The 26246-nt window shown below is 39.7% G+C and overlaps 1 protein-coding gene and 1 pseudogene across 4 annotated transcripts in view; one reads left to right on the top strand and one right to left on the bottom strand.

Moving 5' to 3' along the window:
- MYO5A (myosin VA) overlaps positions 1–26246 on the top strand; it is a 221617-nt gene that overhangs the window by 26027 nt on the left and 169344 nt on the right. The window lies entirely within an intron of this gene.
- On the bottom strand, positions 20598–22254 carry LOC112627526 (annotated as a pseudogene). The gene has a single exon (XR_003120185.1). The product of XR_003120185.1 is annotated as a lys-63-specific deubiquitinase BRCC36 pseudogene (transcript).

The raw sequence follows: 26246 nt of genomic DNA, 5'->3' as shown, positions 1-26246 counted from the left end.
CTACCGGGTTCAATCAATTCTCCTGCTTCAGCCTCCTGAGTAGTTGGGATTACAGGTGTGCACCACCATGCCTGGATAATTTTCATGTTTTTGGTAGAGACGAGGTTTCACTGGCCTGGCTGGTCTGGAACTCCTGACCTCAGGTGATTTGCCCGCCTCGGCCTCCCAAACAAAAATTTAATATTAGTTTATATATATAAATACTATCTTGACCACTATTTAAAAAAGGTAATTAACAGCATCTCATATTAATATGGATAAATGTCCAGGATATATTGTTAAGCAGAGAAAAGTAAAATACAGTGTGTGTGTGTGTGTGTGTGTGTTTGTGTGTGTGGGTGTGTCTGTGTGTATGCCTATGTTATGGAAGTTTATACTAGACTGTTTAGACTGTTTAAAAGAGTTTTTTCTGTGGGTGAGATTTTGGGGGATTTTCATTTTCTATTAATACTTTATTCAATTATGTAATACCTGAATTTTTATAATCAACATACATTCTTTTATAATCAAAAAACAAATATTTTCTTTTTTCAAGTAGTGTGAACAAATATATTTCTTTTTCAATTTTATCTTATTTTTATTTTTATTATTTAGAGCCAAGGATTTGTTCTGTCGTCCAGGCTGGAGTACGGTGGCACAATCATACCTCACTGCAGCCTTGAACTCCTGGGCTAAAGCAATTCTCCCACCTCGGTCTCCCAAGCAGCTGGGACTACAGACGCACCACCATGCCCAGCTAATTTTTGTGTATTTTTTTGTAGAAATGGGGTCTCATTATGTTGTCTAGGCTGGTCTTGAGCCCTGGGGCTCAAGCAATCCTCCCTCCTTGGCCTCCCAAAGTGCTGGGATAACAGGCACGAGCCACCACACCTGGCCAAAGGTATTTCAAAGAGACATTTTTGAGTTAAAAGTTTTCTGGCCAGGCACAGTGGCTCATGCCTGTAATCCCAGCACTTTGGGAGGCCAAGGCGGGCGGATCACATGAGGTCAGGAGTTGGAGACCAACCTAGCTAACGTGGTGAAACCCGGTTTCTACTAAAAATACAAAAAATTAGCTGGGCATGGTGGCGCATGCCTGTATTCCCAGCTACTCAGGAGGCTGAGGCAGGAGAATCACTTGAACCCAGGAGGCGGAGGTTGCAGTGAGCTGAGATCATGCTATTGCACTCCATCTTGGGCAAAAAGAGTGAAACTCCATCTCAAAAAAAAAAAAAAAAATTGGGCAAAGGATTTGAATAGACATTTCTCCAAGAATATATTCAAATGGCTAATAAGCACATGAAAAGATGCTGAACATCATTAATTATTAGGGAAATGCAAATCTAGCCCACAATGAAATATCATTTCATGCCTATTATCACACAAAACAAAACAAAAACAAACATAACAAGTGCTGGAGAGGATGTGGAGAAATTGGAACTCTTGTGCACTGGTGGTGGTAATATAAAATGCAGCCCCTATAGAAAACAGTACGTCAGTTCCTCAAATTTTTATTTATTTTATTTTTTATTTTTAAGAGACAGAATATCCCTCTGTCACCTACGCTGAAGTGCAGAGGGGTGACTGTAGCTCACTGTAATCCTCAAAATCCTGTGGTCACCCAAGCGATCTCCCTGCCTTGTTCTCCCAGAGCACTGGGGTTACAGGTGTAACCTACTGTACCTGGCCCCCTAAAAAAATTAAACATAATAATTAACATATGATCCAGCAATCCCACTTCTGGGTATATACCCAAAAGAATTCAAAGCAAGGTCTCAAAGAGATACTTGCACATCTGTGTTCACAGTAGCATTATTCACAATGGCCAAAGGATGGAATCAACCCAGTGTCCATTGGTGGATGAATGGATAAACAAAATGTGGTATATTTATACAATGGAACATTATTCAGCCTCAAAAAGGAAGGAAATTCTGAAAGATGCCTCAACATGGATAACCTTGAGGACATTATGCCATGTGAAATAAGCCAGTGACAAAAGATACATACTGTATGATTCTACTTACATGAAGTACCTAAAGTAGTACAATCTGTAGAGACAGAAAGTAGTGTAGTTGTTCCTGGTGGCTGAGGGAAGGGGAAAATGGGGTGTTCATTTAATGGATATGGAGTTTCAGTTTTGGAAGATGAAAAAGTTCTGTGGACAGATGGTGGTGATGGTTACACAACAAAGTAAATGCATTTAATACCACCACTGAAATGTGTACTTAAAAATGATTAAGATTGTAAATATGTGTATTTTATCACAATTAAACATAATAATAAAAAAAGAAAATCCATTAATGCTTAAGAATCTTCCCCAAACTTTTCTTGGCCATGCTCTTTGCAAGTTGTTATTTTAAAAGCATAAATATTTTTAATGTCTTATGGTAAACCAGTATCAGTCCTTCCTTCACTGAGAATGAGATAGGTAGCTAGAACTGGGGATGGAGGAAAAGCTGCTTCAGGAGTAAATGGGCAAAGAAAAAAGGAGATACTTTGGGCCACTAAAAGCAATTTCAGTCACATCACAATTTTGCCTTGCCTTGACTCTGCCCCACAAAGCCTAGAATCTAGTAGTATCTCTAGTTTTTAAAAATCTTAAATGATGTCTTACCTTTGATATGCTTTATGGAATTCCTGACTACATTCCTGAGCCAGCAAGACATTTGTAGAAATTCAAGTCTTTACCACTGCTATTCCATTAGGGGTTAATATGGGTGAGTATTCACATAATAATCTTGGTATGGGGTTGGTACTTCTAAACATCAAATAAAGGCAAACCATAAAGGAAAAAAATTGACAAGAATATAAACAGTTTCAAGCTCTCTACAACAACAAGGACATTAATAAGCAATCTGACAGAACAGGAAAATATTTTTAATTCTTTGGTTCAGGGCTCAATATCAATATATAAAAAGTAATAAAATCTGTGAGAAAGGCTAACACCTTAATAGAAGAATAGAAAACACTAAGGCAATTCACAAAAGAAACTTAACCAGTAAACATTGAGAAAGTGTTCAACTCATTAGTAATGTAAGAAATGCAAATTAAAATGAAGAGGTTTTTTTAACCAAACAAATTAATACATATTTTTTAAAATCATACTTATTTCTTAGGGAAATGAATACTATCATAAACTGCTAGTGGGAGTAAAATTGGTTCAATCTTTCTATAGGGCAATTTAGCACAATATATGTATCAGAAGCCATAGAATTTTTCACACCCTTTGAGCTAACAGTCATAATTTTAAGAATTTATTTGCAGGAAATAAGCATGAGTGAATATTGGAAGGATGATTATGTCAGTGCTGTGGAATAGTGTATCCAAGTGGAGATAACGTAGATGTCCAGCAATAGGGAATTGTTTACATAGGTTATATCTGTACCTACTAGTGTTTTATAATTTTATTAGTCTTCTCAAATAATTAATTTTTGGCTTTGTTGATTTGTCTTTATTGTACAATTATTTTCTAGTTTGCTGATTTTGTGTTTATCTTTGTTATTTTCTTTTTTCTACTTTCTTTAATTTGCTATTCTTTTTCTAGCTTCTTGGGATGAATGCTCAGACATTGCTTTTCAGCCTTTCTTCACTTCTAATATATGATTTAAGGATGTAAATTTCTCTCGAAGCAACACTTTGGCTATATTTCTCAGGTTTTGATATGTTGAATTTTTATTATTATTCATTTATTTATTAATGTCCCTTGATAGTTTTTCTGGGAATCATTTCATAAAGAAATGGGTTTATTTCCAAAAATTTGGCAGTTTTTAAGTTATCCTTCTGCTCTCAATTTCTTTTTTCTTTTTTGAGACGGAGTCTTGCTCTGTTGCCCAGACTAGAATGCAGTGGCATGATCTTGGCTCACTGCAACCTCCACCTCCCGGGTTCAAGCAATTCTGCTGCCTCAGCCTCCGGAGTAGCTGGGTCTACAGGTGCACGCTGCCACGCCTGGCTAATATTTTGTATTTCGGTAGAGACAGTGTTTCACCATGTTGCCCAGGCTGGTCACGAACTCCTTAGCTCAGGCAATTCACCCACCTCAGCCTCCCAAAGCACTGGGCCAATTACAGGCGTGAGTCACCGCACCCAGCCAATTTCTTCTTTTAAATATTTAAATTTTATGTATGTATGTATGTATGTATGTATGTAAGTAAGCTATTTCAGGACATCTGCTCTCAACTTCTAGCATAATTTCGCTGTGAACAGTGAACATACTCCATTATCTGTGTATTTTTTTTGAAATTTGTTGAGACTTGCCATCCTGACTCCTCATTCCATCTGCTGCCAGCTGCTCTTAACATTTTTTTCTCGGGCTGGGTGCAGTGGCTCACACCTGTAATCCCAACACTTTGGGAGGCTGAGGTGAGTGAATCCCTTGATCCCAGGAGTTTGAGGCTAGCCTAGGCTACATGGCGAAACCCTGTCTCTACTAAAAATACAGAAATTAGCTGGGCATGGTGGTGCATGCCTGTAGTCCCAGCTACTCAGAAGGCTGAGGTGGGAGAATTGCTTGAGCCTGAGAGGTGGAAGTTGCAGTGAGTCGTGATTGTGTCACTGCAATGCAGGCTGGGTGACAGAGCAAGATGACTCTGTCTGAAAAAAAAAGCTGTTTCACCCAAGATCACACCTTCTTGCAGGGCAGCCTATATCTAGTGACTGACTGGTTGCTGCGCAGGTTTAGTAAAGGCCTATCCCCATTGTGCCAACTCAGAACTACCCTGAAGGAAAGGCATTCCGGTTTCACAGCACCTCATGGGGTTGACTGAGGGAGACATTGCGTTCTTCTCAAATTGTGTATTTAATACAACTTAAACTTTCCTGAGTGATGAGTCATCAGTAGTCCAATAGTGCAATGAATCCCTTATAGTCTACTAAGGTGTTATGGGATATTTGCCCATATACTAAACTACCTCAAGTCAAAATATTTGGAGGGCCTGTATCCTTCATTATAAGGTTATCAACCCTTACTTTTTGTTGTATTTTCAAAGCTTCTCTAGATCCCTGTATTTTCACAGCTTTCCTTCTGTAGCGAATACTCTTTGGAGGGTCTTCCTAGATTGTAAGAACCTTCTTTAATCCCCAGCCATTTTATAAGTTGACTTCCTCTCTCACCTCAGCCACAAGGGGCTGGACCGGGAGTGGCAACGCGGTCATTCCGTGTCCATTTCCTGTAACGTTTCCAGGGGAGGAGGCTTACTGTCTGTAGTTAGACCTGTAAACTCGAAGCTCAGGAGCTATGCAGTGGGCATCTTTTAACAGCCACGTGGCCTAGAAAGCACGGGGGGCAGATATACACAAATGAGCAGAGACAAGAAACCGAGAGGGATGATGAGCCGTCTCAGCCCTGTTTCCAGTCCTGTCTGAAGCACTGTTCCTGTTTTTGGGCTTCATGAAGGGACCTATATCCTTATAATCTTCTTTGCCTGCCTTAACTTAACTCAAGCCAGTTTATGCTACTTAGGACAACATTAATTTTCTTTTTTTTAAAAAAATTTCTCTCTCTCTTTTTTTTAAATTATACTTTAAGTTCTAGGGTTCATGTGCACAATGTTCAGGTTTGTTACACATGTGCTACGTTGGTTTGCTGCACCCATTAACTCGTCATTTACATTAGGTATTTCTCCTAATGCTATCTCTCCCCTGCCTCCCACCCCACACCAGGCCCCGCGGTGTGATGTTCCCCACCCTGAGGACAACATTAATGTTCTAACTTTAAACTCAGATGAACTTGGAAACTGTATAACAGATAAAATTATAAAATAAGGCTGGAGGTAGAGTTTTTGAATGAAAACAAGGGATTCTCTCCCAAGAAAAGCTTTAATGCATACAAGGACTTTATGCCTTCTCTTTTGACCACTCAGAGTCCATTTTTGCTTCTTAAACTTGTTTATCTATTTACTTATCTTAATTGACAAGTAAATACTGTATATATTTATGGCTTACAATATGATGTTTTGATATATGTATACACTATGGAATAGCTAAATCAAGCTGTTTAACATATGCATTACCTCACCTTTTTTTTTGTGATGAGAACACAAAATCTACTGTCAACAATTTTCAGATATACAATATATTGTTATTAACCATGATCATCATGAAGTGCAATAGATCTCTTGAACTTATTCTTCCTGTCTAACTGAAATTTTGTGTTTTTTGACCAGTAGTTCCCCAGTGTTCCTGACCCTCAGCCTCTGATAATCTCCATTTCACTCTCTGCTTCTATAACTTCGACTTTTTTACAATTCACGTATAAGTGAAATCATGCAGTATTTATCTTTCTGTGACTAGCTTATTTCACTTAACATAATGTCCTCCAGGTTCATTCATGTTGTCCCAAATGACAAGACTTCCTCCTAAGGCTGAATAGTAGTATTCTATTTTGTGTGTGTGTGTGTGTGTGTGTGTGTGTGTGTGTGTGTGTATATAGAGTATATTTTCATTATCCATTCATTTGTTACTGGACACTTAGGTTTGCTTTGGATAGTTGAATTTTAGACATTTTAAAGTCAATTTAATTTTTTTAGTATTTTGGGCTTAAATATATTTTGATATAGGTCAAAAAATATGGATTATATATATATATCATATATCTCAAGAATGAATGCTAACTAACATTGAAGCTTGTAGATAGTATAAGGAAAATTAATTTGCCAATTGGACATTGTTGAGAATTATGTTATTGTTAACCTTTAACATTTATTGTAAAGTCTATGCAATACTTGTTCTTGCTTATGCATTGAAGTGCTCCGGTAGATAGATTCAGCAGAATCCTTAACACTTGCCCATAGCTTGGCACCTAGCACCTAGGATAATAGATAACAAGAAAGGCCGGGCACAGTGGCTCATGCCTGTATTCCCAGCACTTTGGGAGGCCGAGGTGGATGGATCACCTGAGAGCAGGAGTTCGAGACTAGGCTGGCCAACTTGGCAAAAACCCATCTCTACTAAAAATACAAAAATTAGCCGTGGTGGTGTGTGCCTGAAGTCCCAGCTACTTGGGAGGCTTAGTCAGGAGAATCTCTTGAACCCGTGACGGGGAGGATGCAGTGAGCCGAGATGGTGCCACTGTACTCCTGACTGGACGATAGAGCAAAACTCTATTAAAAAAAACAAAACAAAACAAAAAAACAAGAAATAACATTAGATCTTTTATTTAATCATGTTATTTTGAAGGACCTCTGTGACTAGATACTATAGTATATTTGTAACCCAACACTAAATGATTTCCATTGGTAAGAAAGATCTGTGGGTGTTAGCAGAGAACCAAGAAGACCCTTGGTCCCTTGTGTATCTGTGGGCTTTGTTCTGGTCCCCAGCCAGAGATTTCATCTTATATTTTTGTTCATATTGGATAACAGATTGCAGGTGGATTAGTGAAAAGCCATCCTTAGTAATAGGGAATGTTTTGATAATGAGTCATTAATGCTTTTTGTTTGGAGATCAAAGATGGCACCATTCAGTGATAAACATGTATTTCCTTCATATGATATAGGGAAGATGTTTGACCCTGTATTGCTGATTTACGCTGGTCTTCCCTGCCTCATTCTTTTCTGTCTATTACAGGTCGACATCTCAGATTGTGGGGTGTTGAAGCGAGGGGCCAGGCGGTGAAGCTTTCTATGCTGGAAGTTTGCTCTTGGGCTTTTAGTTGTTTTTTTCTACTCTTATATGATACAAGCTAAAATATGATTTCATAATATTTGTGTTTCAGATAATTTATTATTGAATACAGATTATTTATAGTTTCAGATAAAGGATATACTTTTGCCCATATTTCCGTCACTTCCTTTAATTCTTGTCTGTGGAGGCTGCGTCACAGTCTCAGAATGCACAATATTTCTAGTGTGTGGACCTTGTTGTCGAGGTTTTAGACACAATGAGCCTAATGTCTTCTAAAGTATAATATTGTTGTGTAAGCAAGTATCAGTGCTAAAGAATACATTTTTTTTTCCTTTTTTTTTTGAGACTGAATCTTGCTCTGTCGCCCAGGCTGGAGTGCAGTGGCACGATCTTAGCTCACTGCAACCTCTGCCTCCCAGCTTCAAGCGATTCTCGTGCCTCAGCGTCCCAAGTAGCTGAGATTAGAGGCGCCTCCCACCATGCCCAGCTGATTTTTGTATTTTTAGTAGAACAGGGTTTCATCATGTTGGCCAGGCTAGTCTCAAACTCCTGACCTCAAGTGATCTACCTGCCTCGACCTCCCAAAGTGCTGGGATTACAGGTGTGAGCCAACACGCCCGGCTCCAGTAATAAATTTTTGAAATGGAAGAAACATTCTCCATTCTTCATTAATGTGCTATGGGAAAGAGTGGCTACATATTTACTTTATAGCTCTGGAATTAATGATTCAAAGTATAATATATCTCATTTGCAATGCTCCATAGATTGTTGAAGATCATTTGCCAGCCACTTAATCTGTGGCTATAATTAAATTACTCTCAAACTTCTGACTCTGAGATTTAGTTTTTCTTGGACGAAAGACTACCTTTTCTATCTCTATCTTCCAAAACATGTTAACTGACTCTTGAGAGTCCCAATCGAAAGCCTTTTTCACGTATGGCCTGCGCTAACCTTTCTTCCCTCAGGCCTTGATGATAGACTAAGGGTTCCATAAACTCTGCTTCTCATCCCCACCAGCCTATAGGCTCTGTTGACTCATAGCCTAAGCACTAACTCTGAGTTTTCCCTTATGTTTAAAAACAACCAAAAGTTTTTATTATGGGAAAATATAACCTATATACTAAAGTAGAAAGAACAGTACAATAAATTCCCATGTAGCTGGGCCCCGACTTCAACAATATCAACTCCTGGCCAGTGTTATATCAGCTATACCCTCACCCACTTTTGCCTTTCCATATTATTTTGAAGCAAGTCCCAGACATACTGTTAATTCATCCCAAATATTCCACAGTGTATCTGTGCAGAAAAGAGCATAGCAGGCCTGACTGCTATCCTTTGAAAGGCCTGACTGCTATCTGTTGGAAGATCTGTTTACAAGGTTGGCCCTTGGCAAGCATCTGGGAATTTGGATTTTGGAAGGGTTCTCAACCACCCTAACTAGTAGTAGTGTACTGCGCCTAAGCTTTGTGTGCAAACTACATGGTTTATGGTGAATACTTGCTTTCCTTCTGGGAGTCTGGAATCTTGGTAAGTGCTATACAGAGTGAGCCTATGTAACCTGTCCTCAGTAAAAACTTTGAGCAATGTGTCCCTATGAGCCTCTCTGGTAGACAGCATTATTGTAACTGGCTGCTGGGGGAATTAAGCCCATCCTGTGTGACTCCACTGCGAGAGGGCTCTTCGAAACCTGTATTTGGTTTCCTCTAAACGTTATCTCATGCACCTTTTACTTTTGCTGATTTTGCTCTGTGCCTTTTTGCTATAATAAATCTTGGCCACGAGTACAGTTATATGCTGAGTCCTGTGAACCCTGCTACCAGATCACCAAACCTGAGTGTGGTCTGGGGATCCCTAACAGATTATCTCTAACGTAAGCACTTAAAAAAATCTGTATATCTATGTATGACCACAAAACCATTATGACACCTAAAAATGTTTATAATTCCTTAATATTATCAAATATCAAGCCAATTTTTGCATTTCCTATTGTCTCATAAATGTCATACTCTTTTTTTCTACTTTGTTCTAATCAAGGTTCAGGTATTGCAACTGGTTGATACTTATTGTAAGTCTCAAGCTATAGATTCTTACTCTATCTTTTTCTTTTCTTTTTTCCTTGAAATTTATTTTGTTGAAAAAACTGTATAATTTTTCCTGCATAGTTTCCCACAGTCTAGTTTTTGCTAATTATATTGCCATGGTGTAGTTCAATGTGTTGCTTTGTAAATTAGTTGTTGGATCTAGATGCTTCTTGTGTGAGTTTTTGAAAGCCCAATGCCTTCATATATTCTGAGGATATGCCTTAATTTCCATTTGATTAATGTTTGCCAAGAACATTGATGTACTTGGATAAAAGGGGATTAAACAGTAAATATCTTTGTTTTCATTAGCATGAGACAGATCTTCTGACACTTGGAGCCTGACTCATCTTACTTTAGAGAATCCAATAAAAAATACATGGCTTAGGCCGGGCGCGGTGGCTCACACCTGTAATCCCAGCACTTTGGGAGGCCAAGGTGGGCGGATCACGAGGTCAGGAGATCGAGACCATCCTGGCTAACACGGTGAAATCCCATGTCTACTAAAAATACAGAAAATTAACTGGGCGTGGTGGCGGGTGCCTGTAGTCCCAGCTACTTGGGAGGCTGAGGCAGGAGAATGGCGTGAACCCTGGAGGTGGAGCTTGCAGTAAGTTGAGATTGCGCCACTGCACTCCAGCCTGGATGACAGAATGAGACTCTGTCTCAAAAAAAAAAAAAAAAAAAGGCTTAGTGTTCATTACTTGCTTTTCAGGAGGTAACCCTGGCAGTGACCTCTGAGCAAAAGCAGGCTTTAATGACCTAGAGTTGGTACAGTGTCATTGTGACCAGATATTCTGATATAGGTGGAAATGTGGGGTTTTCTTATTTTTTTAAGACTCTACAAAAACAAAATATTAGGCCGGGCGCGGTGGCTCAAACCTGTAATCCTAGCACTTTGGGAGGCCGAGACGGGCGGATCACGAGGTCAGGAGATCGAGACCATCCTGGTGAAACCCCGTCTCTACTAAAAAATACAAAAAACTAGCCGGGTGAGGCGGCGGGCGCCTGTAGTCCCAGCTACTCGGGAGGCTGAGGCAGGAGAATGGCGTAAACCCAGGAGGCGGAGCTTGCAGTGAGCTGAGATCCGGCCACTGCACTGCAGCCTGGGCGACAGAGCAAGACTCCGTCTCAAAAAAAAAAAATAAAAATAAAATAAAAACAAAATATTAATAGAAAATGACAGAACCCTACTAAAAATTGTAGACCCCACATACATTAATTTCCTATGCAGTGAAATCCTTCAGTACCTTAGTAATGAAGTTCTAATTAATGAGTTACTTAAGCTCCTCTTAATTCAACTCTGTAGGAATAATCCAACAGCCAAGGCCCAATGTAGTTATCATAGGTCATCTTTGGAGATGTGCCTTTTTTGAAACGGCTGGATGGTTGGGCATTTAATAAATATTTAGAATGTAAATGTATACTTAAATTAAAAAAAATTAAATTGTGGTAAAGTACACATAATGTAAGTTAACCATCTTAACCATGTGTAAGTGTACAGGTCAGTAGTGTTAAGTACATTCATATTGTTGTACAACCAGGCCAGGCATGGTGCTCACAGCTGTAATCCCAGCACTTTGAGAGGCTGGGGCAGGAGGATCGCTTGAGCCCAGGAGTTCAAGACCAGCTTAGGTAACATAGTGAGACCCCATCTATACAAAAAATAAAAAAATTAGCTGGACGTGGTGGCATGCACCTGTAGTTATAGCTACTTGGGAGGCTGAAGTGGGAGGATTGCCTGAGCCCAGGAGTTTGAGGCTGCAGTGAGCTGTGATCATCACACCACTGCACTCCAGCCTTGGTGACAGAATGAGACCCTGTCTCAAACAACAATAACAACAACAACAACATATTGTTGTACAGCCAATCTCCAAAACTCTTCATCTTGCAAAACTATATTTCTGTACCCATTAAACAATAACTCCCTATTCCCCACTCGCTCTAGTCCCTGGCAACCTTTATTCTACTTTCTCTCTCTATGAATTTGATTACTCTAGGTACTCTATATAAGTGGAATCATATAGTATTTGTCTTTTCATGACTGGCTTATTTCATATGGCATAATGTCCTCAAGGTTCATCCATGTTGTGACATCTTTCAGAATTTCCTTCCCTTTTGAGGCCAAATAATATTCCTTTGTGAAATATACCACATTTTGTTTATCTGTTCATCCATTGACGGTCATGGGTTGCTTCCATCCTTTGGCTGTTGTGAAGAATGCTGTGAACATGGGTGTGCAAGCATCTCTGAGACCTTGCCTTCAGATCTTTTGGATTTATACCCAGAAGGGGGATTCCTGGATTATATAGAAATTATATATTTAATTTTTTGAGGAACCACCATACTATTTTCTGTACTGGCTGCACCGTTTTACATTACCAGGGCACAGAGGTTCTACTTTCTCCAGGGCACAAAGGTTCTAATTTCTCCACATCCTGTCCAACTCTTGTTGTTTTGTAGTTTTTTGATAGTAGGCATTCTAATAGGTGTGAAATGGTATCTCATTGTGGCTTGATTTGCATTTTCCTAATGATTAATGATGTTCAGCATCTTTTCATGTGCCTATTGGCTATTTGTATATCTTGTTTGGAGAAATGTCTATTCATAGTCTTTGCTCATTTTAAAATCAGGTTGTTCATTGTTGTTGCTGTTCAGCTGTGGAATTCTTTCATTTTTGTTTTAAATTTACTTAGAGATGGGTCTCACTACGTTGTCTGGGCTAGTCTTGAACTCCTGGACTCAAGCAGTCCTCCTGCCTCGGCCTCCCGAAGTGCTGAGATTATAGGTGTGAGCCATCATGCCCAGCTGAATTGTAGAATTCTTTATATATTCTGGGTATGAATCTTTTATCAGATATATAATTTGCAAATATTTCCTTTCATTGGGTTTCCTTTTCACTCTGTTGATTGTGCCCTTTGATGCACAGAGGTTTTTTGTTTGTTTGTTTTTTGCTTTTTTGGAGACAGAGGCTCACACCATCACCAGGCTGGAGTGCACTGGCACGATCTTGGCTCACTGCAACCTCTGCCTCCTGGGTTCAAGTGATTCTCCTGCCTCAGCCTCCCAAGTATCTGTGACTACAGGCATGCGCCACCACGCCCTGCTGATTTTTTACTTAGTAGAGATGGGGTTTCACCATGTTGGCCAGGATGGTCTTGATCTCTTGACCTCGTGATCCACCCAGCTCGGCCTCCCAAAGTGCTGGGATTATAGATGTGAGCCACTGCACCTGGCCTTCTTTTTTTTTTTTTTTTTTTGATACAGAGTCTCACTCTGTCGCCTAGGTTGGAGTGCAGTGGTGTGATCTTGACTCACTGCAACCTCTGCCTCCGCCTCCTGAGTAGCTGGGACTACAGGTGTGTGCCACCACACCTGGCTAATTTTTTGTTTTTTTTAAGTAGGCACAGGGTTTCACTGTGTTAGCCAGGATGGTGTTGCTCTCCTGACCTTGTGATCCACCCACGTCAGCCTCCCAAAGTGCTGGGATTACAGGCATGAGCCACCACACCCAGCTGATGCAGAGACGTTTTAAATTTATTTACTTTTTTCTTTTATTGCCTGTGCTCCTGGTGTCAGCTCCAAGAAATTAATGCCAAATTCAGTATCATGAAGTTTTCCTCCTGTATTTTCTTCTAAGAGTCTTACAGTTTTAGCTCTTGGCATTTAGGTCTTTGGTTCATTTGGAGTTAATTTTTCTATGTGGTATAATGAAGGTTTATCTTCATTCTCTGCAGTTTCACTTTTACACTTTGGTTTAATGATGCATGTACACGCCATGTAGAAGATAATGTAAGGTTCTAAATTTAGTTATGCTATTGACAACTGCTTGCTGTGGAAATCTTGCTCTAATGCCTCCTCCCATAGGCAGTTATTACTGATTTATCTCATCTTTCCCAAGAGAGTTTTAAGTTTTAAGAAAGAGAAATTGTTAAATATTATTTGTTAGTTATTAAGTATTATTTATACTTTTTAGCTTAGCTTTTTAAACTTTTTATTTTGAAAAGTTTTCAAAACATTCACAAAGTAAGAAGAGTAAAACAAATCCCCCCAAGCATGCAGCTTCAACAAATAACAGCCTTCTGCACATTTGCTTCTTTTCTTCTTTTTCCCAACATTTTCTTCTTCTGAAAGATTTTAAGGCAAATCACAACCATTTTATTATTTCACTCATTTATATGTTTAATGTAAACACAGACATTTCTAATCAAATGTGTGTTATGTCAGAGTATGCCTTTCTATGTACTTTATAGTAGAGTTCTTGTATAATTAATTTTGTTGTTTTAAAGCCTGGGACTAGGGACTGGCACCAGCAGCAGAATTTTGATATTTGAAATTTGCTTTAGAGTTCACATATTTGCTTTATAGAATGTATTTGATCATGTCTACAACTAATATGCTGCATACGCTTCAGAAATGCAAACCCCAATTATAACATAGCTCTTCTGGGGAAATATGAATTGCTTTACAGCCCTCCACATTAAAATGTGGTTTCCAAGAATTCATTATTTACAGACATCAGCTACATACGTTTACAAGTGGCTTAGAATGAAAACTCACCGGAAAGATTACAAAAATAAGCTTCTCTTTTTTTTTTTACTCCTTCCCTGTCTTTTGAGTCCTGGTGGATACTGTGTAACAAAAGCATTCACCTCATCCATAATTCTTTCAACCCCTTATGGGTTTTTTTTTCCCCACCCTAGATAATTTAGTAAAGTTCAATAAAGTAAGGGAACTTTTTGCTATAGAAATACTATGTAGAAGTTAAGAATTCACAAATACATAGCCATGGAAATGAGAGATAATCAGAGGCTTCACCCAGAATTAGAAAGCTTCCGTCTTAGTGTTTATGCTGCTATTGTCAGGTATTGCGGGAGCCCAAAGAATGGGCTCTTGGTGGACAGGTCATCTCGGCAGACTGAAATAAAGCTGTTTGGGAATGTGGGGTAGGGATTGAGGAGAGTGAGTGAGGGGCATCAGGAATGCTGGCCATACAAGTATGCTGGTTTCCTCAATCAGCCAAGGATAACATAAAGTTGAAACCAGGAAACGTCATAGTGTAAAACTTTTTTTTTTTTTCCGAGACACAGCCTGGTTCTGTCATCCAGACCGGAGTGCAGTGGCGTGATCTTGTCTCACTGCAACCTCTGCCTCCTGGGTTCCAGCGATTCTCCTGCCTCAGCCTCCCGAGTAGCTGGGGTTATAGGAACCTGTCACCATGCTTGGCTAATTTTTATATTTTTAGCAGAGACGGGATTTCACCATGTAGGCCAGGCTGGTCTTGAACTCCTGACCCCAAGTGATCTGCTTGCTTCGGCCTCCCAAAGTGTTGGGATTACAGGTGTGAGCCACCATGGCCGGCCCTTATTTTTAATTTTTTTAAATTTCTGGGACAGGATCTGCTCTGTTGCCCAGGCTGGAGTGCAGTGGTGTGATCATGGCTCACTTTAGTCTTGACCTCCTGTCCTCAAGCAGTCCTCCCACCTCAGCCTCCTGAGTAGCTGGAACTACAGGTGTGTGTCATCACGTGCAACTAACTTTTTATTTTGTAGAAACAATGTTTTGCTATATGTTGCCCAGGCTGGTCTCGAACTCCTGGGCTCACGCAATCCTCCCACCCTGGCCTCCCAGAGTGCTGGCATTACAAGAGTGAGCTGTTGCTCCTGGCCCCAGGACCCATTTTAGCGCAGTGTTCCATATATCCCCCAGTAAATAATTTTGTGTCATGTGACCTATTTCTCCTCTTTGAAAGCTTCCAAATTTTTAGTATCAAGGTAAAACTTGTATCACAGAGTCTTCTATAAAGATATTTAAGAAGCATTTGTACATAACACAAATACTAATTCATTCTTTTCTTAAGAAAGCCCATATCCCTTAGGCTGACATTTCTAGCTCTGAGTGTTTCCTTCACCCGTGTGCCTATGGCATGGGTGTATCCTTGTGGGAATCTTCCATAGAGCCTCAGTTGTAAGCCTTTGATGACTCCAGTGGGCATGATGTGGCCAAGTGTACACCCTTGACCTTTAGAATTGACCCCACTCCTCTTTGCCTTTAGTGAAGCAACAAAGGAGAAAGTGTAATACTGCTCTTCTTTGTAACATCGTCTTTATTTTTCTCTGCTTATGTGTTACTTCCTTTCCTTTATTTCTCCTCTTTTTAAAGACTTTTACCTAAGTGACAAAAGTATTAAAAAAAAAAATCCCCAAGAGTCTCTTGTTTGTTTTCAACTGGAAAAGTCTGATTTCTAGAATTTATTAATGGATCTAATCTCTTTTAAAATGTGAAGGAAATAAAACTACTCATTTAAAAACACAGCCTCTCTGAGAAGGTAACATTTGAGCTGAGGTTTGAACAAGGAAGATACAGTGTAGTGGAGAGAGAATGAAAGTCAGGGCTAAACATTCTTTGGTCAAATCCTGGCTCCACCACTTAACTAGTCATGTCATCTTGACCAAGCTATTTTGACTCACTCAACCTGAGTTTTTTCATCTATAAAACTGAGGTAATAATGCACAGCGATAGGGCTCTTAGGATTAAAATGGACATAGCTCTTTGACCTCCTTTTGACCTGGATCAAGAAGAGATGCCTGGACATGGCAAGCAGAGAACAGGCTCTGCTCTCATCCTCCTTGTTTCACCGTCCCCCACCCCCAGCTTAACGCAGAACCTCGCTCGTAAGAGGGACTTGGTAAATACGTGTTGAATTGGAATTTGATTTGAAAATGAATAGGAAAAGTATAGAAGAGGAATGTGATTTAAACAGTTAATAAAAATGAAAACGTTTACTATGGAAATGTGGGTTTCAGAACTGTGCTCTCAGGACTCCTTGTTTACAGTGATAATTACCAACTTAAAATAATTTTGTGTTGATGCTTAATGCCAGGCTCTTGAAATCCTAAGATTCAGCCTAAAGGATTTACTATAGTGTTTTCAAAGAAGCAGCATTTTGAACTGACAAATAGGTTTGCGTGTTGTTAGAAGAAAAATTTAAGAAATTTATTTAGCATATTACTATCATGCAACAGGGCAACAATCTTTATTCTTGTCTTTTCTGTTCAAGTTATTGAGGCTTTTTCTACCAAAAGTTTATGTTTATGTTATTATCTTTTTTAACAGTCTACGTAAAGCCCACTCCTTTCTGGCTATGATGTGAAAAATTGCATTAGCATAGTGGAAAGTATGTTATCCATACAAGAGGTTACTTAATCTGTTTTTAAAAGGGTAAATATTATGCTGATTCATGTTTTTATTTCATTTTAATAACATTCCTCTAGTACTACCTAGTGTAAGGATTTCTAAAAAGAGACGTTGTTATTCTAGACTTCAGTATCTCATGATCTAATCAGAGGTCTCGTGCAGAGATCAACTGACTTAGACAGGCTACTTAACTCATGTGACGGAAAACTTGAACTCTATAGGATTCTAATTGTCCCCTTAATTCCAATAGTGTTTGGGAATATACACTACTTTGTTCAAATTCAATACCCTAAAACATTTTTTGTCATTAGAAGTGATTAATCACCTGACAGTCTTGTTTTTTTTTTTTTTTTTTACATAGTGAATTCTTTATTCTCTTTTAAAGATTCATGTTCTAGGCCGGGCGCGGTGGCTCAAGCCTGTAATCCCAGCACTTTGGGAGGCCGAGATGGGTGGATCATGAGGTCAGGAGATCGAGACCATCCTGGCTAACACGGTGAAACCCCGTCTCTACTAAAAAATACAAAAAAAACTAGCCGGGTGCGGTGGTGGGTGCCTGTAATCCCAGCTACTCAAAAGCTGAGGCAGGAGAATTGCTTGAACCTGGGAGGCAGAGGTTGCAGTGAGCTGAGATCATGCCACTGCACTCCAGCCTGGGGGACAGAGAAGACTCTTTCTCAAAAACACACAAGCAAACATTGAAATCAGAAATTGGAGGAATAAGGAAATACCTGCAATTTTTGGTTCTTTCTACCAAGTTGTTTTTTTAATTCAGGAACATATATGGCATTTCATATAATGATCACTTTGGAATACTTATATCTCCAAAATACTGTAAAGAGTGAAACAGAAGTCAGGATTAAACTTAGTGTTGATTTCATCTCCTGTCCTTTTTCTGGTAATAAAAAGGACTAGGAGAGCAAAATACTTTCCTCTTAAATATCTACTCCACCCTCCCTGGCTACTGGAACAGATCCACATTCTTATTTTCTAAAAACAAAAAGGAAGGGTGTGTGTATGTGTATTTTCTACCATAGCTACCTAACTAACCAGGGCTTCTTGTGTTCTAGTTCTTTGCATTCTAATTCAAATACACTTTTCAGGAAAATGTAATGCATACCTGTAATACGTTCAACTTGCTACAATTATCATAGAATATTTTTGATTCTGCTTTTATAGTCATTTAGGGATTGATCTAATCACTTTAATTTTTCTTAACATGAGGCTCCTAAGATTAGTTACTTTTCCTGGCCTACTTGTTCGTGTGTCAGAGCTCAACAATTCCAGCGTCCCCTAACAAATGTTAGTGGTCTCCCTAGTTCTGACTGACTTCCCAGGGATGCTTCTAGAGCCCCAGCTACCAGATGCTTCCTGACTGGGAGGCAGGCTGCTTGCAGTTGCTTTAGGAAGGGATTGGCACTGCCAGAAGCAAGGCTTTTGGTCAGAATGATTCATTTCCATAGTGTGACATTAGCTGTATAGAGCAGACTGTTTTTCTAAATCGTTGTGTTATAATAATAGAAGTTCAAGAACCATAATTAGGGCTGTCGTAAGGGTGTGGACATAGCCATAAGCTAAGGAAAAAGTTCATCTAGTCTGGGGATGGACCTTCACATTCTTGCCACGATGTCTTTTAACATAACATTTGTTCAATTAAAATACCTTAATCCCTAGAATGTTGGGGAGTGGGACATGTTTTTCAAAATTATGGATTGGAATGGATGGGGAAGGAAAACTGAGTGCTGAGAATGGGTTTTTTAGAAATTTCTAGGTGTGTCATTGCACCCATAGTTTTTTAAAAAATGTATTGCTGAGTCTCTGTTGTCACCCAGATGTCACTTTTTCCCTTCCCTACTCCTGAAACTTCTAAGGCATTGCCACCATCAGTGTATCATAAATGAATTCACAGTGCTTGCCATACTCATGGTCCCTTCAAAGGGTAACTGTACCCCTCACTCTCCCTGTTGACTCAGGGCCCCTGCTAAGAAACCAAATGATCCAGCCAAGCTGATTGGACAAGGGGAGGCCCTGACCTGAGAATGGTTCACTCACAGGCTTGTAAGGGCCTTTTGATGTGGCCTGGTTTCAAAAGAGCAGTCTAAACAGAAATAGCAATGTTTCACTGAGCAATTTAGGTGTCCTGTTTTGGGAATTTCCATAACAAGTATGGAAAAGATAAACCAGAGAAGTGGTGTAGACACATTGACAGTTGTGACCCCATTAGCAGTGGTGTACCAGAAAAGCCACCAATTCTTACTCATGGGCTTTCAGGGCCTGCCTTGGAACCAACACTTTGCTTCGGTTTTTTGCCTCTATGTAACTTAGCCCTTCTCTGGTTCCTTATCCTGTTGTTTCTTCTGTATTCGTATGTGTGCCCTGCTCATCCTTCACCTGAGTGAGCTTGAGTATCAGTTCATTGCAATGATAGAAGCCCAATCATAGGGGACCTTAGGTACCTGGAGGAGCCAGGGGCAGGTTGGTAGTCCAGGGGCATCAGGGGATAGAGTCACTATTTAGGGCCAAGAAATTAGGAATCTGGGCCTCAGGCTGTCTGCCTTGAGCTGCCACAGCTCCTCTACTAATGGACCAGATTCACTTAAAGAATTTTTTTTTTTTTTTTTTTTTTTTTGCTATCTAGACGACAGACTTTATTCAGTATCACCAGATTTTACATGCATTCATTTGTGTGTATGTAGGTCCATACAACTTCAGCACAGGTATAGATTCATATGCTTAACCTCATAATCAAATGTTAGAATCAACATCATAATCATCATAATCACATAGAACTGTTCCATCAGCACAAAGGAACTCCTTACGTCATCCCTCTGTAGTCATACATATCCCACACCCCCTCCAGTCCCTGTCCCTGGCAACCATTAATCTGTTATTCATTTCAATAACTTTGTCACCTCAAGAATGTTATATAAATGCAGTCATACAGTATGTGACCATTTGAGTCTGGCTTTTTTTTGTTCACCATAATACCCCTGAGGTACAACCAAGTTCTTGTATCAACAGTTCCTTTTCATTCCAGAGTAGTATTCCAAGTTATGGATGGTTTGTTTAACCATGTACCTGTTGTAGGACATCTGGGTTGTTTCCAGTTTGGGGTTATTACAAATAAAACTTCTATGAATATTTGGGTACAAATATAATAGGTTTTCATTTCTCTGGAATGAATGTCCAGGAGCACAACTGCTGGGTCTTATGTTTAACTTGATTAAAAAATTATGTTTAACTTGATAAGAAATTTATAAACTGTTTTCCAGAGTGATTGTAACATTTTACATTCCTGTCAGCAATGTATAAAATACCCATTTTGTATCCTCATCAGTATTTGGTATTTTCACTATTTTTTCTTTAGCCATTCAGATAAGTAAGTCACAGCCTCACTGTGGTTTCAATTTGCATTCCCTCATGACTTATGGATTTTAACAGCTTTTTATATATGCTAAATTGCCATCTATAGATGTCCTCTTCAGTGAAACATCTATTCATGTCTTTTGCCCATTTTCTAACTGGACTGTTTGTTTTATTGTTGAGCTTTTGTGGCCTTTTTTTTTTTTTTTTTTTGAGACAAGACTTCACTGTTACACAGGTTGGAGTGTGGTGGTGTGATCATAGCTCACTGCAGCCTCAAACTCCTGGGCTCAAGTGTTCCTCCTGCCTCCCTAGTAGCTGGGACTACTGGTGTGTGTCATGGTGCCCAGCTAATTTTTAAAAAAATTTTTTTGTAGAGACACAGTCTCACTGTGTTGCCCAGGCTGGTCTGGAACCCTTAACCTCAAGCATGCCTCCCAAAGTGGTGAAATTACAAGCACGAGCTACCAAGCCTGACTACAGTTGAGTTTTTAGCACACTATATATATTCCAAATTGATCAGATATATGGTTTGCAAATTCATCTCAATCTGTAGCTTATCTTTTCCTCTTCTTAAATCACAAGTTTTTAAATTTTGAAGAAGTCCAGGATATCAGTTTTTGTCTTGTATGGATGTGCTTTTAGGGCAAAGTCCAAGAACTTGTCACCTAGCCCAAGATCCTGAAGATTGCTCTCCTGTGGCTTTTTTCCAAGTTATATAGTTTTATATATTACATTTAAGTCCATTATACATTTTTATATTTTATGTAAATTAAATTTTATATAAGATGTGAGGTTTAAGTAGAGGTTCTTTTTTCTCCTCGCTATGGGTGTCTAATTGCTCCAGCATAATTTGTCAGAAAGGCTATTCTTCCTCCATTGAATTGCTTTTGCACTTTTTCACAATCAGTTGAGCATATTTATGTGGATTTATTTCTGGGTTCTCTCATCTGTTCCATTGATCTATGTGTCTGTTCCTCTGCCAATACCATCTATCTTGATTACTATAGCTTTATAGTAAGTCTTGAAGTCAGGTGATATGAGTCCTCCAAGTTTTTCTTCTTCAAAATTGATTTAGCTTAAGTAACTTTACCCTGGATATTTCCATCTTTCCCCATTTTGTCTCCTGCTTTATTCTAGAGAAGAAAGTTCTTGCATAAGCACTTCCTTTTCTTGTTGCAATTCCTGCAAATGCTGTTGGTTTTGCTCCAGTCTGTCCTCCAGCCACTGTAGGAGAGGCCTGCTGACTGCTGACATCTGACTGCACATATTCTTGGTAAACACTGAGCCATTATGTATCTTGGTTACTGAGTCCAGATGTGTAAGGCTGTGGATCCTCCTATACGCATTCTGCTCCTCCTGGCACAGGATCTTGGGCAGCTGTACTGCTGATTCAAGGCACACTTTCCCAATAGTGACATGAGGTACAATATGGATTGGGATTTCGATTCTCTTATACTCTGAACTCTTTTGGGCCTGTATGGATTGGAAGCAAGTGTAGAGTACCCAGCCAGTCTTTGTGTTCTTGTCTTCTATGAAACAGGAAAAAATAAGTCCTACAAAGCCTTGATCCATTATCTGGCACATGGCTTGTGTGCGAACATCAACATGTGAAGGCCAAACAGTTATATGAGGATGGGAATGATACCAGCCTGCAACTCTAATAGGGCGGCCTGTCAGTTCAGCCAACCTCTCTGCTCTGTTGAAGCTGCAGACGGCTGCTCTGGAGAAATCTTTACTCGGTCCTTCCCCTTACCAGAATGTCGTAAGATGATGACAGAATGAATGTGAACAATTCTGACAGCATCAACCTTTTCAGCAACTGTGCGCATTTCAGTTCCAGTATATGCAAATTTGGAGTCACTCCTTGGATCATCGTTCAACTCCCCTATGCACAGCCCCATCACTTCCTCCTTCTCTGTGCTCAGAGCGTGGTTGAGACAAACGAGGAAAGCGTCAGACTCGAGATGAACCGCCTGCATTACCTGCACCACCTGCACCGCCATCTTGGCCCGGACCCCCCAAAATTTTTTTTAAAGCCATTTTAGGTTCACAGCAAAATTAAGCAGATTGCCCTCCTCCATAGTCTTACCTTTTATTTTTTTTAAAAAAAATTATGAACAGGAAATTAATGTTAGGGATATCAAAAGGAATAAATTTCACCTTGTTGAGTTGTTTTTGATGTGTGATGAAAAGTTTTTAGAATTTACAGCCAGTACTTATGGTATCTTTATTGCTTCTGTTTTTGTAAAATTATTGGAAATCTACTCTGGCCCAGGATTCCTGTGTGTTTCAGTATGTTCAATATGGAGTTGTTAGAGTATGGATCGTGTCGACTCCTCTTTCTCTTAGCTCTGGCTATCCTCTTCCCTCTTCAGCAGCAGCAAAGGGCCAAGCCCACTCTCAGAAAACAACTACCAGGAATATGAGTTCTATTCCCTTCTGGATCAGGGTTTCTTCCACATCATGCCACGAAGAAGGTCAGGTGGAGTCACAGATACTTGGTTTATTTATGTTAAAAAAAAAAAAAGAGATGGCCTATAGGAGAAAAGAGATGGTTGCTATATCCAGGAAGTTCTGAAACTCACAGATCCCGTGCATGCCCCTTTTATCTTTCTCCATATGATCTTAGCCTGTGTCTGTGCAGATACCACTCTAGCTCTTCTCTCTCTTGTGGTCACAAGAATATAAAAACTGTCTAGCCACTTCCTCTTTATTACGCCTGAGTCTCCAATTATCATGCTGAGTGAGCCAAGTTCTTGCTGACTGAATCATGTTCTTATAATTCTATTGATGTAGAGTACTACTGATTATATCCTGTTTCTACTAACAAAACGGACATACAAAATTTGTCCAACATGCATAACCACATACTTATACCTTTTCCTTCATGAAAGCGCTAGCCAATTCTTTCATCAAGTGTTTATTGAGTACTACTATGTTCCAGTCCTTTTATGATCTCAGCCCTGGGAATCTCTCTGGCCTCTCATTTCTTGCTACAGTGATTCTAAACTACTTGTTATACCTCACGTGTATTTTATCCTGTTTCACATCTTCATGTCTTCACTCATGTCTGGAACATGAATCTGTTCGTTTGCTTGGTTAACTCCTATTTGTCCTTCTAGCCCAAATCCAGGTCCCCCTTCTTTGGGAAGCTACTGTGTACTCTGTTTTTCTTTGCACAAGTCAGGTAAGGTTTGCAAACTCTACTGGGCTCCCATGGCACCTTGCACATTCCTCCATCACAGAACTTTGTGTGTCGTATAGACAGTTGCCGGGACCAGCTCAGTTGGGGAGACCCTAACCCAGCGGCATTAGAGGAATTAAAGACACACACACAGAAATATAGAGGTGTGAAGTGGGAAATCAGGGGTCTCACAGCCTTCAGAGCTGGAAGCCCCGAGCAGAGATTTACCCACATATTTATTAACAGCAAACTAGTCATTAGCATTGTTTCTATAGATATTAAATTAACTAAAAGTATCCCTTATGGGAAACGAAGGGATAGGCCGAATTAAAGGAATGAGTTGGGCTAGTTAACTGCAGCAGGAGCATGTCCTTAAGGTACAGGTCACACATGCTATTGTTTGTGGCTTAAGAATGCCTTTAAGCGGTTTTCCGCCCTGGGCGGGCCAGGTGTTCCTTGCCCTCATTCCAGTAAACCCACAACCTTCCAGCGTGGGCATTAGGGTTGTTATGAACATGCCACAGTGCTGCAGAGATTTTGTTTATGGCCAGTTTTGGGGCCAGTTTATGGCCAAATTTTGGGGGGGTCTGCTCCCAACCGACAGTGTCTTTGTGTGTCCATCTCATCAGCAGAACTTTGAGGGAAGGGAAAACATCTTACCCATTTTTGTTTCTGCAATTCTTAGAACAGTGTATGAAATAGAATATACACATATTAAATACTTGTGGAACCAAACAGAATTAGTTAGGGTATAAAGTAAAATAGAAAATCTTATAGAATCTCTAGGCAATCTTTGTTTGCATTAAAATCTGTTTTTCATTCCTAGAGACCACTTATTTAGATCTTCAGCAAGGACATCCCTAGCATCTGTTGCAGCAATGTGTCAATCATGAGTTATAGGCACACCATCTGCTTTTTACTGCACCGGGGCTGACTGGGGTTTTGGCAATGCAGATAAATGTGCTTGCATCTAATAATGCTAGTTCTAACCTCCAAAGTCACGCAGTAGACATGATTATGAAGACTCTTAATACCTACATATAGTGTGGTACAGTGCACTACCAAATGCCATGGCTGTAGCAGACTCTCTAGTATCTTAGGTGGGTAGGTATAAGGGGACACAACCATAAATCCAGCTGCAACTGCAGTGCTATATCTCAGGACTAGACCTGTGCCTGTTATAAAGTTGGTACTCAGTAAGTACTTGTTAAATGAATGACTGCATTTGGGTAAATGGATTTAGCTATATGTAAGGAAGCTATGGTTTGGTGCTTTGTAGCACTGTCGATTTTGATTGTGCTGGAGGCATGGCTAAGGATTGAAGCTAGGGGAGATGATGCTAAGGAAGAATTTTCTCATGGGACTCCTCCTTATACCACAGTCTGCAATGATAACTAACACTGCCAAGAAAAAGAGAATGTGGGAAACCAAGTTGTGTTACAATGAAGTGGAATTTTAGTTGAGTCCTGATTTTGCTTTCTTCTTGCCATTTGTGCAGCTGTGCAACTTTTTTCAGATCATTACGTTTTTTTCTGAAGGGAGAGGGGAGCCAGAGAGGGCCTCATGGATCAGGGATCAGGACATCCTTGGTCTGGTCTGGGCTCTGGTCTGAGCCAGCTTTGTTCTTGGAGCTCTAGTTTTCTTGGGAATGGGGTGTTTGGACCAGATCATCTTTAAGTCCTATTCTGATTCTGAGATTTTACATTCTCTAAACAATTGTAGGGTTTGAAATAGTTAGGGGTTTTCCTAAATTCTGCAGGTGTTTCCTAGATGAGTTAAAGCTGACTATAAATAGATCAAATTGTAGATGGTGTAGTTAAGGTTCCTTGGATTTTAGCTAAAGACTTTGTAGATGTTTGCCAGTAAGTTTCCATGGTGATTAGTATTTAGTTTTTATTTCTTCCTTCACATATGAATAAATCAAATAGACATGCTGTAGAAAATTAAGGGAACTAATTTCTCTTTAGTTTTATTGAGGTATAATTGACAAAAATTGTATATATTCAAGGTATACGATGTGATGCTAGGTGGGGATGTAGGGTTTGGGAGAGAGCAGACAGCATTGCTTAGCTCAGTCACATTCAGAGGGCTCTTTACATAATCTTTACTTCCATCACAGGTACAGATAGATGGCTTCAGTTTATATCACTTCAGGAGGACACACACAAACTGGTGGAGAAGAGCAAAGGCATGCTGAGATGGAGCCCAGGGCAAGGCCAGACTCACTGTCCAGCTCTTTTCTTCTTTACTCAGAGAGGTCTAAGAGAGGTGTGGCTCTTTCATGATAGGGCAGAATGATACATGTTTAGATGCCATGGACTTTCAGCATGGTTCACAAAGAGGGGAAACCACAAATGATAATCTGTGAATTCCAAGCCAACAGTGTCTTTCCATGTCAGTACATATAGACCTAACTTTTTTTTTAAGTATTCCATTATATAGATAAACCACAACCTCTGAACTATGCAGTTGACCTGTGAACAACCTGGATTTGAACTGCATGGGTCCACTTACATATGGATTTTTTAAAATAAATATATTAGAAAATTTTTTGAGATTTGCAACAATTTGAAAAAATTCTCAGAGAATTATGTAGCCTAGAAATATTTTAAAAAATAAGAAAAAGGTATGTCATAAATGCATAAAGTATATGTAAATACTAGTCTATTTTTTCATTTACTACCATAAAATACACATAAATCTATTAGAAAAAGTTAAAATTGGCTGGGCGTAGTGGCTCACGCCTGTAATACCAGCACTTTGGGAGGCCAATGCGGGTGGATCACTTGAGGCCAGGAGTTTGAGACCAGCTTGGCCAG

This window comes from Theropithecus gelada, chromosome 7a, assembly GCF_003255815.1.
Source record: "Theropithecus gelada isolate Dixy chromosome 7a, Tgel_1.0, whole genome shotgun sequence".
Lineage (NCBI taxonomy): Eukaryota > Metazoa > Chordata > Mammalia > Primates > Cercopithecidae > Theropithecus > Theropithecus gelada.
This window is presented reverse-complemented; position numbering and strand designations above follow the sequence as displayed.